This window comes from Nannospalax galili, unplaced genomic scaffold (genome assembly GCF_000622305.1).
Source record: "Nannospalax galili isolate Female #2095 unplaced genomic scaffold, S.galili_v1.0 scaffold189, whole genome shotgun sequence".
In the NCBI taxonomy this organism is placed as follows: Eukaryota; Metazoa; Chordata; class Mammalia; order Rodentia; family Spalacidae; genus Nannospalax; species Nannospalax galili.
In genome coordinates this window covers 5,508,722-5,526,114 of record NW_008360331.1, presented here as the reverse complement: position 1 = coordinate 5,526,114, position 17,393 = coordinate 5,508,722, and positions in this window count along the sequence as shown.

The following is a 17,393-nucleotide window of genomic DNA, read 5'->3' as shown; positions in this document are numbered from 1 at the left end:
CGCACCACGCAGCCGCGCCGCCTCCGTCGCCCGCGCGTCCCACGGCCTCGGCTCCCTGCTCCCCGCCCCTTCTTCACCAGCCCCCCGGGGCCACGGGATCCAGGGGCCACCCCCGCAGCGCCGCCATCGGGAGGTGCCTGGGGATCGCGATGGATGAGCCGCGGGTCCTTCTTTAGCCTCCTGGAGCTCCGGATGGACGCGGGAGAGAGTGGTTCCGCGGAGGGCTGGGTGAGCCCCCACCTCTGAACAAGAACCCTTTGCGAGCCAGCCACGCGGCCTCCTGCACCCGTTGTGTGACGAGTGTCGTGCCACCCAACTGCAGAGGAGAGTAGTCGCGTTCTTTGCTGAGGGGTCCAAGGGGGAGTTAGGGAGTTGCGGAGAAGGGAGAGGATCGGGGTGCGACGTCGCAAAGGAAAGCCTGAATCCCTCTGTAACTCCAATCCAGCCTTCCCACCTCTGGGAAATTTCATCTTAATGAGGATGAGAAAGGGTAGCTGGCTCAGAGGAGTCCTGATCGACGTCCACTTCAGCAGCACAATCGTCTTCCCACCCTGGTGGACTAGTCCCCAAGGAATGCAATGCAACTGCTTTCTAATTTAGGAAGCGATCCCGGAGTTTCAGGACCACCATCCTTCTGGGGAGTCCGAATTGGGTTTATAGACCGCAGACCATTAAGCTCCTGACCTCTGGGCAAGACAGAACCAGAAAGTGGAAACTATTCTAGAACCATAGGTGAGCAGGTGCCCAGCAGTTGTACACTCGACCTCTTGGGGCACTTTTCACAAGTGCAGGGAAACAGGTACCAGTATTTTGTGGAAAGAGAACCGCTAAGAACTGTGTAGAACCTCTATGAGAATGTGCTTGAGATATCAAACATTTGCTATAGAGATATAAAAAAAAAAATTTCCGGCACCACCCAACATGACTTCCTTACTGGGCCCAGAAAGCTATAGAAGTATTGGAAGATTGAGAGCCCCCTCCATAGGGTTTTGCTAGGTTAACACCCTCTCTCCTTTGTTCAAAAACTGGTCTGTGAGTTGAAAACTTGCAGTCAAGCTTTGGTGAGGCAAGAACTTTACCTTTTCTGCAATCAACTCTTTCTAGTTGGACCTGGCCTTGAAGGGGTTGAGGTTATACTGGGGTAACAGTTATGATCCAGAATACCTATAAAGCAGGAGAACCAAGAAAGCCTACCTAATTCATACCAGGACACTGACTAATAATGACTTCAGTCCTTTGGATAAATTGGCCTTCTCACCCTCATAAGTGCCTTCTACCCAGCTCAAACACATGCCAGTCTGCTACCAATCTCATAGACTCAAAAAATAAGGTCTTGGGCTAGAGAGATGGCTCAGAATTTAAGAGCACTGGCTGCTCTTGCAGAGGACCCAGGTTCAATTCCCAGCACCTACATGACAGCTAACAACTGTTAGCCAGTTTCCAGGGGATCCAGCACCTTCTGACCTCCATGGGCATTGCACAACACGGGTGCACTTACATGCATGCGTGCAATACACTCATACACATAAAATTTAAAAATTAAAAATAAGATCTTTCAGCATGGTTCTTAACAGGAGAGCACTGACAAGCTTTACCTAAGCCCATTCATGCTGTTGCAATTCTTTCTATTTGTAAATAAAATCGCTGCTGCAGGAATACTGGATAATGGAGAAAAAGGTCTCTCTTAAGCCGATGTAACACCTTTCAAAAAAGGCCTAGAAATTAGATCCAATTGATGACTTAGTTTTATCCTTACGTGATTTGTCTCTGAGATAAAAAATCAACAGAGATAGCTCATGTCCCCTTGCCCCACATGTGCAGTTTCTCACTTTACCATCACACAAAGTCTATAGCTTTGACTGGGGTTCACCTCTGGTGTTGTACACCTATGGGTTTGGATCAATGTCCAGTGCTATTATTAGAGCATCATATAGGGTACTTTCTCTGTCCTAAAAACCTCTGTGCTCTGCCTAGACATCCTTCCTTTCCTGTCCCCTGCAAACCACTGATATTTTTATATCTCCATAGTTTTGCCTTTTTCATAATGTGTTATAAAAGTAAGTTATCTTCTTCACTAAGAACCTAAAACTGCTCTAAAAATTAAAGCCTTAAAAATTAGTCTAGGGGCTGGAGAGATGGCTCAGCAGTTAAGAACTCTGACTCATCCTGCAGAGGACCTAAGTCCAAGCAGAGGCCCCTGGTCCAATTCCCAGCACCTACATGGCACCTGACAATCTTCCTAAGGTACACTTGCACACGTGTGTAGGCAAAACACTCATACACATAAAATAAAAATAATAAATAAAAATTTTTTAAATAAAAAAATAAGGATAAAAAGTCAGTCTAGTATGGTGATGATATCTGTGACACCAGCACTTAGGAGCAGGAAGACCAGAAATTCAAATTCATCCTTGGCTACATACAGAGCTTCAGATCATTCTGGGCTACCTGAGACCCTGTCCCAAAAAAAGAAACAAAAAAGAAAAAAATGAGAAGAAAGATCAATGGAGAAGGTAGAGTTCAGATAACTCATTAGTAATTTGGAGAACAATTAAAAACTGGTTGGATTCCTGTATCATTTCATATATCCAATGTAACTTCTAGGAGGATTAATGAGTTTAATCTTAAGCAATCCAGAAGAAAATAGAATATTTGTTAAACTTCATAGAAATATTCCTGAACTTAGAGAAATTAGAAGGAAAAAATCAGTGGATGTGATTAGGCAGATGTTAAAAACAGATTATCTGAGCCAGGCATGGTGCCACACACCTTTAATCCCACAACTCTCAAGACAGAGACAGGTCAATCTCTGTGAGATGGAGACCAGCCTGGTCTACTTAGTGAGTTCCAGGTCAGCTGTGGCTATAGGGAGACCCTGTCTCGACACACACACACACACGTAGACTCACGTGCACGCACACACAGAGAGAGAATTCTCTCTCAAATCTTTATTTTATGTGACCTAACCAAGAAAAAGCATTGGCAGTAAACATGAAAGTCAAAGTCTGAATAGCTAAAGTAAGTACAGAATTCCAGTGACTATATAAACAATAAACAAACCACATTAAAGAAATATAAATTAACATCAGTGGGAAAGTTGTTCTGGTAAAGAAATATACATTAAATTAATGATAAAAGTGTGAAGATAATAAGCACTGGTTTGTACACATGATTGAAATGTATTGAAATGTTTATGCAGTTACAACATATGGAATGATATGATCCATTTGGAAGGCATTTTGGCTGTATGTCTCAGGTCAAAGTGCTACATTTTGACTCAGCAGCCCCACTTCTGGGAATGTAGCCAAAGAAATACTCCAAGACATGGGAAAAGTTATATACTGCAAGTTGTGTGTGATAGCATTATTTATATTGAACGCTTGACCACAAGTTAAGAGATCAAGTAGCTGGGGCTGTAACCAACTCCCTATTTTCACCTGGACTACAGTACTCTTGTCCCCATGTCTGCACCATTGCACAGCATTCCTGGTCTCTGGCTGGGGTCCTCTTTGTGTCTTCCGTCTGTGAGCCAACTCCCCTTACTCATCCTTCATCACCTCTGTCTAGCGTCCTGGAGGCTTCATCCTTTGTTCTTTCGTCACCACTGCTATTCCACATTGGCTCTTAGCAACTGCTTGTAATTCCTTGTTTACCTGGCTGTCTCCTCCATTCTGCTGTGACACCTTCAAGGGTGTGGCTCATCTCTTCTTAATCTGAGAATCATCAGTGCTTTGCAGATATGGCAGGTGCTTGGTAAATATTTATTAAAGGGTTGAATAAATCACTTACTCAGACTATAGCTATTAAGGATGATGATCATAAAAAGTATCTGACAATGTATGAATATATTACATATAAAGTTTAAAGGCATTGTACATGGAATTATCTCTAAAAATATTATTAAATAAGATGCAAGGTGCATAGTAACACAGTAGGTTACCATGTTATAAAATAGCAAGTGTGTTGGCAAAGAATGTGTACACATATTTCCTTGTTGATGATTAAGCTAGCTCTGAAAGAAAATATAATAGTAGGAACAAACTTGAAGACTCAACAATATTGGTGGGAAGGAGACCTGCTTTATTTTTAAAGTCTGTGACATATATACAGTTTTCTTGTATTAACATGCCCTTGTACCATGTAGATAATATACTCTACAAAATTGTATACAATCATATGTAAAATTTTAGGAGTAATTTCTTGACAAACGAGTTACTATGTTTAAGACATGGTTGTGGGACTGATGACTGTGCTAAGCTTTTCTACAGGCAGAATGTGGCTTCTTTTACATCAGAGCAAGCTGGACTCAGATTAAGGTCACTGCTGCCCCTGAGCAGAAGCTCTTACCACAAAGAGTTAAACCATAACAAGTCCTCACTGCAGCCTGTCTTAGGGCATCATGACAGTAATATAGAGAAATCATACTTTAATGAGTGGTCCCAGACCATCCAGAGCCAGATGCCTGGTCACTTAGGACATCTTACACAGACAGCCAGTCCCAAAATAGACAAACTCACAGTTTAAAATGTATTCCTCAGCAGAATAATGAGACGTCTTCCTGGTCATCCAGATATGCACCTCACACAGGTGTCCCACTCCACAAGACATAACCGCTTTCCTTTTAACTACTATAAGGAGAGCTTTCTCTTCCCCCCGCTCCCCCAAGCACAATCTCCTCTCTAAATTCTTCCAGACATGGTTGTGCCTGGGTGGGTTACTTTGTTTTCATGTTTCTGTCTTTAATTTTTAAAGAAGTATGACCATATTATTTTTACAGTTAGAAAGAGCCAATTATAAATAAAGACATAAGCAATATGTTTCACATAACTCCATCATGATCCCATAAATGCTGGTCTACTTCAAGGAGAAAAGGGAAGATATGCCGTGATTCTGCTATAGCCATCTATTTTATTCTGAGGGTGAAAATGGTTAATAAGTTTAATTGCTGAAAGCTTGTGAGTTTTTAAGTAGCAGGGTCACCAGGTAAAGCGTGTTCTAACAGTTGCCTGATGGACAGCAAGATAGGACAGTGGCATTTGAACCAGAAGCCCCGTGTTTAAGGAGCCTGCCTGCCTGTCTCCATGCTGTTTCACTCTTCCTGCATCCCTCTTCTCCCGTCTCTTTCACTGTGACCTTTTTGCTTCTGTAAACTCTTCCTTTCCCTTTTACTTTGAAGACAGCACTACGAGGTGCTTATCTGACCCCATTGCCTTCTTCTTCCCCGAATCCCAGGGTCCAGAGCCCAGGCCTGGGCTCTCATTCCCCTCTCCCATGTGTGCTAAGGAGAATTTGCTGGGAATCTCCTTGTAGCTAAAAAATGGCCTGTCATTGCCCTTGGACTTCTCTGGTCCACACCAAGGACAACAGAGAGACAAGATGAAAGAACTGGGCCTTCATACGATGTTGTGTGGCTGACTTACCTAGTCATCAAAGTTACCTCACCTCATGGCTTCCTGCTCATGAAACCTCTTACTTTCTCACTTTCTTTTTCTTAATGTTTTTGATAGAAAAATGTTTTATTTTTTATATTCGTATTTTTACATGGGTGGCAGAAAAAAATGACATAAACAAAAGGCAGCTTTAAGAACAGGATGCAACCTTGAATATGCACTTTGCTCTTCAGGCAAATGTTAGCCTGTGAGTTCATTTAGGATTCACAGTCCCTGAAAGCAGACAGACCCTATTGACTGACTTTTTAACTATTTTTTTCATGGATACGATATATTTTTAATATATTCACCCTTCACCCCTTAACTTCCCAAACCCCTTGTCAAATGTTCTTTTTTTAATCTCTAGAATTTCAATTAGATGCTTTACATTTTCTGTAGGGCACATGTGAAGATTGATGGGGCTATAGAAAATAGAAAAATGATTGAAAACCTCTTGGTGCCTGGGAGTAGGAAAGGTCCAACATCAGCACTTGGGTGTTGGCTCTGAGTGGCTGCATCCCCCAAACCCCCTTCCCTGAGTCCCAACTTGTGCCTGGCAGTGGCTGTGCCTCTGGTTAGACTTATGATGGGAGCAGGGGAGGTTTCTGTCCTTTGCAGTTTCTAGTCTTGGGAGGACTGATTCTTGAGATCACTTTCTTAGTTGTGAGGCTTTAAGAGAGAAAGCCATTTCACACAGCCCAAAGAAAACACGTTGGCTTCATCGTTTTCCTTTAGAAGTTCTCATCCATCCATCTTATGCAATCACCACCAACACCCTCCCACCTTTCTCTCATACCACCAAGTCTATGCTGGCCCTCCTCTCTCTTGCCCCCATTTCTGTCTCTGCTCAATGTACAGGGGGAAGCTGTCAAGGTACCTGACAGAGCATGCCCACTCCTTTCTCTCAGACTTTCACGACCACAAAGGGCTGCTTGTGCAGCCAGACCTCACGGTGCCTAGACAGTACTCAGTCAGGGTGAATGCTAACTAGACCAACCCCAGATTCTTCCTCTCCAGTTAGGATTCAGGAGCAAGGATGTCCCACCTGTAATTCAGATGGAGGCAGTGTTTCCATGCTTTTCCAGGAGGAAGTAAAGACCTCTTCTACAGAAAGGGGAAAGAAGCCTAAACATGGAGAAAACAGTGTTGGTCTCTGACATCACCTGCTGCAAATGTGCAATGTATTTTGTGCTCTGAGAAAGACTTCCAGCTCTAAGGCTTTCCAAGGAGACTCTGGGCTTGAGATGTACAAATTCTTCAGATAGAATTTTTCTGTCACATCTCATCCTGGCTTCAAATACTTTGAAATGAGCATCTCAAATTTGTGAACCTTGATGATAATCACCCTACCTCAAATCCTGCACAAAAGAAGTCAACTTAAAGCATTTTCTTTAGCAAGCCATGATATAATTAAAGAATACTCTTGTTTCGTCTAATGAATATTGTGCCTTCCAATCCATTGAAAAGTGAATAAATTAAATCACACATTTATCTAACACATAGTTAACTGCTTCCCGCATTATTATGCCATCCCATACGGTTCTCTGGCCCCATGCTAAAGAAGAAGAGTTTTCAGAGCACCAAGAGGATTAAAAGAGGGTAGCATAATTGAACAACAATTATTGCATTCTGAAATGATCATAATCCAAGCCAGTGAGATGGTTCAGCGGGTGGGGACGTTTGCCAACAAGTCTGACTACCTGAGCTCAACCCTTAGGACACTCATGTTGGAATGAAAGAGCTAACTCCCACAGATTCTCCTCTTGCCTTCACTCTTTCACCATAATGTGTGTGTGTGTGCGTGCACACACACACACACACACACACACACACACACAATGAAAAACTATTATGACAAAGAAGATTGATTTAAAGTCTGCCATTTCATAAATGCTGGCAAGGATGTGGGGAAAGGAGAATATTTATTCACTGCTGTTGGGAGTGCAAACTGGCGCAGCCACCATGAAAGTCAGTGTGAAGATCCTCAAAAAGCTAGAAATTAATCTACCACATAATCCAGCCATACCACTTTTAGGCATATGCCCAAAAGACTTTGTATCCTACTTCAGAGATGCCTGCTCATTCATGTTCATTACTGCTCTGTGCTCAATAGAAATGGGATGGGCCACCTAGAGGTCCATCAACTGATTAACAGATAATGGAAGTATGGTACATTTACAGAGTGGGATATGATTCACCTGATAAGAAAAATGAAATTATGAAATTCACAGCTTTCATAGTGCTAGAAGGTGCTATGCATGCTATGGGAAGAGAAAAGTAATCATCAGCCTTGCCCAGCTGTGAATCCTGCAACCAACAATAATGACTAGCTCGGCAAGGTAACTCCACCGCTGCAAGAGTGGCACAAACATGTGAGTAACCAACCATTTTCTAGTTGGATTTAAGACCCGTTTCACAAGATGGAGACCATACCTGATACTAACATCCAGTCTAGGAACCTGTGGCTAGACTGGTCACAAGCTGTAGGGGAGGACCTACTACTATTATTCTGTTAAATGGAAAGCGTATGAAGCCAACTCCTAATGTCTTATTTTTATACTTATAGATTAATGCATCTCTCAACTCTCAACAGAAAAACTTCTTCTTGCAGCAGAGGGCAGTCAACACAGAGACCCACAACTGGTCATCTTGCAGAGAATAAGAGGTTGCAGTGTGCTTAGCCCTGAATGGGACACCTATATCAAATCCTTGCCTCTCAAAGCTCAGGAGTCATTGCAGAGGTGTGGATGGCTACAAGGAAACAGTGTGTTCCAGACAGGAGGGCAGTTATTCATATGAACTAACAGCAGCTGTGACAGTATGCACAAGTCTCACATAAACTCAAGCCAGATAAATTCCCAGCATAGAGAGGGAGAGGTATGTAAGAACCCCAATCCTGAGGACTGATTCTCTAGAATGGACTCCCACTGCCCTCGATGGCCAGCTGGGGTCCTTGCTCTATACATGGTCCTAGGCACCCATACCTTGACAATGGACCCCTCCCATTTCCAGGCACCAAGAGGTTTTCCATCAACTTTCTATTACTCTTCCACAGCCCCAGTGTACTTTGGCTTGTGCTCCCCAGAAAATGTAAAACACCAAATTGATCTTCTAGTGATAAAAATCACAGCCTGGGAAGTTAACAATTTGAAAAAAAAAAAAAAACTTTAATAACTAAAATGGTATAACTCTCAAACTAAAAATATACAATTGTGTTTTAGAATATGAATTCACAATCCTGTATGTCTACTATAATTTTTCAGTATTTACTGACAAATCTGTACTACAAGTGTCAACAATACTATGAAATTTCTCACTGTCGCTGTAAGTTTGGCATTCAACATTCCCCTTCCAAATTCATCAATCTATACAAAGGCTTTCAATATAATCATTTTTTTAATTAAGGCTAATAAAAATTTTTAAAAAGAGAAACCCTAACCCTAGCTTAGGAAGTATTGGCAACCGATAGTTACTTGGAAAGAGAGACTCAGTTTTCTTTAAGGGATTTAAGTCGCGCCACCACGCCCTGTAATAGGCTCAATTAAAAAAAAATATTAGAGGGCATAAAATTAGGAGGGGATAGGGAAGAGGTCTGAATATGGTCAAATATATTTATGAAAATCTAAAAAAAATCAATTAAAAGAAGAATAAAGTATCTCTTATTCCCTTAAAATGAAGTCTGTCATTCCGTTTTCTTACGGTAATAGGCCCTCAGTTTCTTCCACTTTGGGAAGTAGCTGAGCCTATGGGAATGGGGGAACCAGGTCCTGCCCTCACCATCTAGAGTGCAGGGGCACAGTCGTCAGAAGCTTCCTTTTGATACTGAGCAGAGTGCCAGAAAGACCAGGAACCACCTGAAGCTCCTTTCCACAGCCTCTAGATTGCCCTCTGCCACCTTCAGGGCCTTCCTCCCTCCCTTACCCTTTTCTGGCCCCATAAGCTAGCCCACCCATTTCTTTCCAGCGATTTCCTTTCTAATTGATTTAGATAAAGGCCCTTAGTTTAGACCAAAACATATTAATCAATACATTGTGAACTTTAAAAGCTTCACCTTACAAAGAAAAATACTAACTTCCTTTCTGATTTTGAGAGTAAGATATTTTCATTATATACTACTTAGAAAACATCTTTAAAGAGTCATTCATGGCACCTTTACAAAGAAAACTATTGTTGATGTTTTGGTATATTTTGTTCATTAATAAAAACTTTTCTAAGCTTGATTTCATTGTGCAGAAAACAATCTTGCTGCTTCTGTCTTCCATTTCTCAGTGTCCAAAACAGTGCAGAGGAATGGGAGCAACTTCCATGCCTACTGCAGTATGTGATTTTCGTCAAAGATATCCCCTCATTATCCCATAGGTCCTGGACTATCATCCCTTTCCACCACTTTTCAGTCCGTTTCTTAGACGGCAAAGTGCTGGTATCTGCCCTTTATTTCCAACCTCATTCCTACCTCCAAATAATTTTGAAATGCTATTACCACATCATAAACTCCTTCCTGTCCATCACAGATATTTTGCCAAGTTAAGTATAATCCCACTCTTTCTGTAACCGGTGCCGTTTAACTTTGGGCATGCTAATTGTATCCATTAACTCCTCCTATTACCATTGATTTCTTTTACCTTCAAATTTTGCTTCTCTGACACATCACTTTCCAAGGGAACTGTAATTACTGGAACATTAAAGTTAGTGTCTAGAAACAAGAATAGGTATTCACAGATATATCACATATCTGCTTACATTCTACTTTTCACAATCAGTTGACTCAACAGTTAAATATTTACTAATCACATAATTCAGTGGGAGCACTTGTGCCAAGCCTGATATGATGGTTCATGCCTATAATCTCAGTATTCAAGAAGTGGAGGCAGGAGGATCATGAATATAGTCAGACCCTGTCTCACCCAAATAAAAGCACCTGTACCCATGGTTCCTAGTTAAGTCACTAACTGAAAGAAATGGGCAAAAATAAAACCACATCTGAGTGCTATAGTTCTAACAAAACGCAGCATGCAATATGCATATAGTAAATGTTCAGGATGGATTTGTATAAAAAACACCTCTTCAAATTCTGTTTATTCCCTTCCTCTCCTCCACCTCTACACACCTTTTTCTTTTGTCTCATAGTAGCATTTACTGTATACAACCACCAGGAACAAAACTTTGTTAATCCAAACTGTCTTAGATCCAAAATTGTTTATTTGAATAAGGTCAAGGCTCTGAAAAAATGAGCTTTAAATTTTTATGATTAGCAGAAGGATATAGTTTGTGTGGTTCCTCAGATTGTTAAACATGGAATGGCCATAAGATCTAGCAATTCCAGTCCTAGGCATACCTCAGAGAACTGGGAACCAAAAATCATGTGACATCAGTGTTGATAGCTACCCATCAGTCAAAGGGAAGGAACAGCTTAAGTGGCCATCAACAGGCAAATACGATATTACACATATATATGCAACTGTATTTTATATTAGATATACAATATAAAATATTTTCCACCTTAAAAGAAATAAAATTCTGATACATTTAAAAATGTATATTTTATTATTTGTGTATGTACGTGTGTACAGGTGTATGCATGCCATGGCACACGTGTGAAACTCACAGGACAACTTTCAGGAGTTGGTCTCTCCTTCCATCTCAATGAGACGCTCTTGTTGTTTTTCCCACTCTGCGTACTCCTGCCTAACTGGCCACTAAGCTTCCAGATGATTCTCTTTCTCCACCTTCCATTTTGCCTTAGGAGCGCTGGGCTTACAAATGTGAACCACCTCGGCCAGCTTTTTGTGGGTTCCTGGGATTGAACTCAGGTCTTCAGGCATGCACAGTAAGCAATTTGACCTGATGAGTCATCTCACCAGCCCGAAATTCTGATAGTTGTTACAACATGGATGAACTTCAAAAACATGAAATAATTCAGACATACAATGACCAGCGTATGACTCAATTATAAGAGGTACCTAGTGAAGACCAAAGATACAGACACAGAAGTAAAATAGAGGTTACCAGAGGCTGAGTTAAGGGAGAGGGGGAGTTATTGTTTAGTGAGCACAACATTTCTGTTTGGAATAATAAAAAAAAAAAGTCAGGAAGTGTTTAGAGGTGATGGTTCTAAGGCTGAGCTGTACAAATTGTTAGAATTGTAAATATGCATATTTTACCATAGTAGCAAAGTCTATGCTTAACAGTGAATGATAAACTAAGGACTAGTTCAAGATAGAGAAATAAGTTGCTCTTGTAGTTTAAATATGATAAAAGCTAAATGTCTACCATGTGTATTCCAGGTCTACAATTTGGGTGTGGCCTCACTTTAGGAAATCCATAGAATCAAAATTTAGTTAAGAGGTGATTAAGTATAAAATATTTCTCTCTCTCTCTCTCTCTCTCTCTCTCTCTCTCTCTCTCTCTCTCTCTCTCTCTCCCCCTCCCTCTCCCTCTCTCTCTCTCCTCTTTTACTGCAGGATTTATCCAAGAATGGTTTTATACAGGGAGCTGCCTCCCTGGTAAACTTAATTATTTGATTATTGATCCTTAATCCTCACAAGGAAGGCTGCTGAGAGCAGAAACATTCTTTGGAAGGAGGAACCAGGGCAGCAGCACAGGGAGCTGAGCCTTCTGCTCAGTGTCCTACAGGTGGCCAATGTCCCTTGCCCTCTGTTCTACAAGAGGCACTGGCTCCTCTCAAGCCTCACTCAAGAACTGAGCACAGCACAAGCGAGCTGGGCTGGGTGCTGAGAGCACAGCTGCCTTTCTCACGACAGTGGTTCAGCATCTCTTCCAGCAGACTAGATTTGAGGGCAAGGCTCAGGTTTGCTCTGTGCTGTGCTGTCTTGAAAGTATCCTACAAATGCTGGATACCTGACATTATTTACCATATGAGCTAGTGAATGAATTATTAGCTTTCATAAAATTTGCAATGGAGGGCTCAAAAAAAAGGATTATAAGGCTACTCCGAAATTCTAATATACAAAAAGTCTAAGAGTTCAAATGGCACACTGTTTTTTGTTTGTTTGTTTGTTGTTTGTTTGGTTGTTTGTGAGGAGCAAAGTTTCCTACAGCTGACCTTGTAAGTAGCTGAGGGTGTCCCTGAATTCCTGATCCCTCTGGCTCTACCTCCCAAGTACAGGGATTTCAGGTGTATACCACCACACCCAGCTGATAGAGCTTTAGATGAACACTCCTCAAAACATAAACTGAGAAAAATCCAAGTTTAAGTTTATTCTTCCTTCTCCTACAAAAGGGAAATTATTTTCTGCTGCATTTGTAACTCACAGTAAGTTCTGCTGACAGAATGACAGGGCAAAAAATAGCTTGCAGTACTTTTCATGTCTTACAAGTGTGGAAAGCATATTAAACCATCTGCTGATTAAAAATATGCATGTTTTGACTTGCATATGAGTCAAATTAACATATATAAATCCAACATCTTCACGCTGAAAGGATCACAGATACAGCCAGTGTAACTTTCTGTATATTTTCAAATCCATCAATTCCAGAGTGACATGATTAAATTGTTAGGCATAAAATACAAAGAAATGATTTACAATGAAAAACTAACTTTTAAGCCAAGCACAGTGGCACACACCTGTAGTCCCAGCACTTGGGAGGCAGAGGCTGGTGGAGCTCTGTGAGTTCAAGGCCAGTCTGGTCTACATTGTGAGTTCCAGGCCAGCTGGGACTGCAGGGAGACCCTGTCTCAAAAGACCAAAACAAAACAAAACAAAAAAAAGATTGTTTTTATTGTTTTATTTTAATCCAATGATCACTTATCCTCTATAAAAATAATAAAAAAAGCATAAAGTCATTGGAAAACCTAAAATTTCTATGTTCAGATTTGCTCTATAAATACCTAATATTGGGCTGCAGGGATAGTGAAGCCTTTAAAGGCTAAGGCTAACAACCAAAGCATTAAATACCTAATATCACCCAGAGAAAATGAAATTTGAGATACAGAATAAGAGTTATTATCCCTCAGTCTGATGAATTAATTCTAAGGTAATAGTGTGTGTAGAATCTTAGCACCTTGCTCTCTTACAGAACACAAGAAATGATCAAGCTTCCAATGTACAGCTTCTCTGACTCCCCTTCGTCTCTGCTCTATCTGGTCTATCACTACCTCCTTCTATCTAAGAGCATCTGGACAGGGACTATTCTCCGGAACCTGGAGAAAACTCTAGAATGTTGCACTAATGGATCAAGCCACCATTTGGGGATCCAAATTGTATAGCTAGAACAAAACATACCATGTTTGAACCAAAACAATTAGGAGTTCAGTTCCTGTTACCAAAATGCATTTGCTCCTCCTCTTAACTCCTCCATCCCTCAGAACCCACCAGCCTCTGGAGTGCCTCGCTCTAAGAATGTAGCCTGTGAGTACTACTCTCTTTGCACCCTGCTATTGATATACCTCTATAAATGCCAAGTGCTTTGGTTCCTGTGTCTTCTCAGAACTGTGGCCCCAGAGAACAGCAGGAGTCTTTTTAAATATTTTATTATTTTTATGTTATGTGTATGAGTGTATTGCTTGCATGTATGTAAGCGCACCTGTGTTGTACAATACTCGCAGAGGTCAGAAGAGAATGTTGGATCCCCTGGAACTGGAGTTACAGTTGTTAGCTGCCATGTGGGTGTGGGAACCAAATTCAGGTTCTCTACCAGAGCAACCAGTGCTCATAACTGCTGAGTCATCTCTCCAACCCCAACAAGTCTTTTTCGAGTGATGTTTTCTAACTTTGTGTGATGGTAAGAATTTTCTAGGACCATTGAAACAAACACAAATTTCCAGGTCCTTTCTCTGGATGTACATTTTTATGGATCTGACTGGGATCCAGGAATCTGAATCTTTTAAAATATATGTTATATATTTTTAAAAAAATATTTCTTAATTTACTATTTTTATGTGTATGGGGGTATTGCCTGCATTTATGTAAGTGCACCCATGTTGTGCAAGGCCCACAGAGGTCAGAAGAGAGTATCGGAGGGGAACTGGAGTTATGGACAGTTGTTAGCTGCCATGTGGGTCCTGGGAATCGAACCCTGGTCCTCTGCAAGAGCTGCCAGTGCTCTTAGCCACTGAGCTGTCTCTCCAGCTCCAGGAATTTGAATCTTTAACAAGTACCAGGATGATCTTTACTAGAGAATTTTAAGTCATCATCAAGCATGGGTGGACTCGTCTTGGGATACCAAAGGCAAGAAGGCTTTGCCCACAGGAGGTCTATAAAAATCCAAGGAACATGATCGCTATCATGGTTTATATACCTTTAGCCAGAACCTGCAGATAATATGTACAACCTGGGTGAGCCTCTTCTCAATACAGAGGACTAACAGAGCCACAGTGCCTGAGATCCACGAAGGTGGAGGAGGGCAAAGAGTGGCCAAAAGTGGAGGAGAGAGGTAGGAAGAGGCAAAACTGGAGTCAGGAAATCAATGCATATGTATTTCAAAGCCATAGTTGCTTAGACTCCTGATATAAATCACAAAAAAGGCGAGAGAGGCAGGAAGAAAATGCAAACAGCTGGGCAAATTCAATCCTGTGTTAAATATGAATTTTTAGAGATTCAAGACTGAATATGCTAGTTGAATTATTCATTTTCACAATTTCCAATTTTATTTTTAGTACTACTATGTGAACCAACCTGAGTTCAGAGACCCAGCTAAGATAAGCACCTGTATGATGAGTTAGCACACAAAGCAGGGGCCTGGGTGTTTACTCATTTACAGTAGGGTTGCTGGGCACTGATTGTCCTGGCAGCACCACAGTTGATGTCCTACAAATTAAAGATGGATAGTTTCCCACAGATCCAAAGTCTAGCCCCTTTCATAATCATCGATGAAGAAAATTTGCATTGCTATCAGAAATGAAAGAAATATTTTTGCAGCATACAGAAAGATAATTAGAACAGCACTCTCTTTTTGAGACCTGAGCAAGAAGCCGTGAGTAGCATCTTGCAGAACCAACTGGCATTATGAAAAGGAAACCCTTGCTGCAAGTCTCCTTAGAAGGAAGATGGAGGAGCTGGAGCGATGGCTCAAGGTCTGAGACGTGTACTGCTCTTGCAAAGGACCTGAGCTCGGGTCCCAGCACCCGAATCAGGTGGCTCACAACCACCTGTATGTAACTCCAGCTCCAAGGGGATCTGACACTCTCTGCTGGCCTCCATAAACACCTACACTCATGTGCATGTGTACACACACACACACACACACACACACACACACAACTAGAGAGAGAGAGAGAGAGAGAGAGAGAGAGAGAGAGAGATTCAATGTCCAGTGATTGAATATGCTCCTGCTTAGTGATACAAATGGGCTGGCTTTCTACTGTCTCATTTAGATGTGTGATTATGCAGCCAAATATTAGCAACTCTACTCAGCAAAGGCACATTACATTGTACAAGAAAGCAGAGTGAATGAGAATTGTTCAGAAAACATCCTTTGAGTTTCTAAATAAATTCTGAGGATACAAGAATTCAGGATTAGCTCCTCGTGTGCCAGATGTTCGTCCTAGGCTCTTCAAAAGTTTTGCAATTTTCATGCAATATAATTTGATGCTATTTAGATCCCTCCATCTGCACTTCCCCTTATTGTCCTCCACCCAATTTAATATTTAATGTACTCTATCGTGTGTGTGTGTGTGTGTGTGTGTGTGTGTGTGTGTGTGTGTAATATAAGGCCTATACAGTTTAATTTGTGTACTTCAGTGTGGGTCCAATCCACTGGAGCCTGGTTAGTCTAAGAGTCACATCCTTGAGAGCTTGTTTGGAGGTTCTAGCAGGGGAGCGCAGCTATTCATATATGCTTGACCAAAGACCGTCCTCCTCTATCAGGGAAGGCCATCCTCTTCGACCGAGTGTGCAGCTTTGGGAGGGACGCACGTGGAGCGTTGAGGGAGGAAGGGGACACCTGCCTAGCCAGCCAGATCAGTCAAATCAACCCTGGTGATCAATGGGGTGACAGACGTCACAGCCAGATCGTCCTCACATCCTAGGAGTCACATCCTTAAAAGAGACTGACTGTCCCCCTCCCAGTAGCCATGGGTTGCCAGTAGTTCCTTATCCACTTCCCCATGTCTCTGCTGGGATTCTGTCTGGTTTGAGCCTGCACGTGCTTGCATGTACATGCTGTCACCATTACTGTGAGTTCATATGAGTAACTGGCCAGTTGTCTGTAAAACTCTGTTTCCTTGTGGTCAGCTACCACCTCTGACTCTTATAATCTTTTTACCCTCTCTTCTGCAATGATCCCTGAGCCTTGTGTGGCAGAAGTTTGATATTGTGTCATATTCAGGGACAAGTACTCTGTAGCCTCTTGTTCTCTGCACATTGGCTAGTTGTGAGTTTCTGTACTAATTACCATCTACTATATAAATAAACTTCTCTGGTGAGGGTTGACAATTGCATTGATCTATGGGTATAATAATAAGTAATTAGGAGTCAGTTTAATGCTATAACTATTTAGTAGAAAATTAACATGAGGCTTTCTGCTATGTCCTGTGACCTGTCTAGCCTCAGGTTCCTAGGCCTGATATCAGTTTCAGGTACGGGCTCCATCCTATGAAACAGACCTTAAACGTAATTAGAAAGTGGACCTCAAACATTACTGACCATTGCCCCTGCTCTTGGTTACCCACCGGAACTTCATGGTAAGACCCTATTGCTGAAGACACTATATTACATGAGTCCTAGACCAAGCAAGGAGAAATCAAGCTGACTTCAAAGCCTCATCTCCACTGGCTAGCTTTCACAGTGCTGGAAGGTGCTATGCGTGCTACTGGAAGGAAAAAATAATCATCAACCTTATCCAGCTGTGAATCCTGTGAACTGCAACAACATCTGGCCTGGAAAGATGTGTCCACCAGTACAATGGTGATGGGAAGAGTATGGGCTCTTTAGAAGCTGTGGTAAATGGTCTTAAGGATCTAAGTTTCGGCCAAGAAATGACTTTGCTATAATTAGGAAGTGTCCA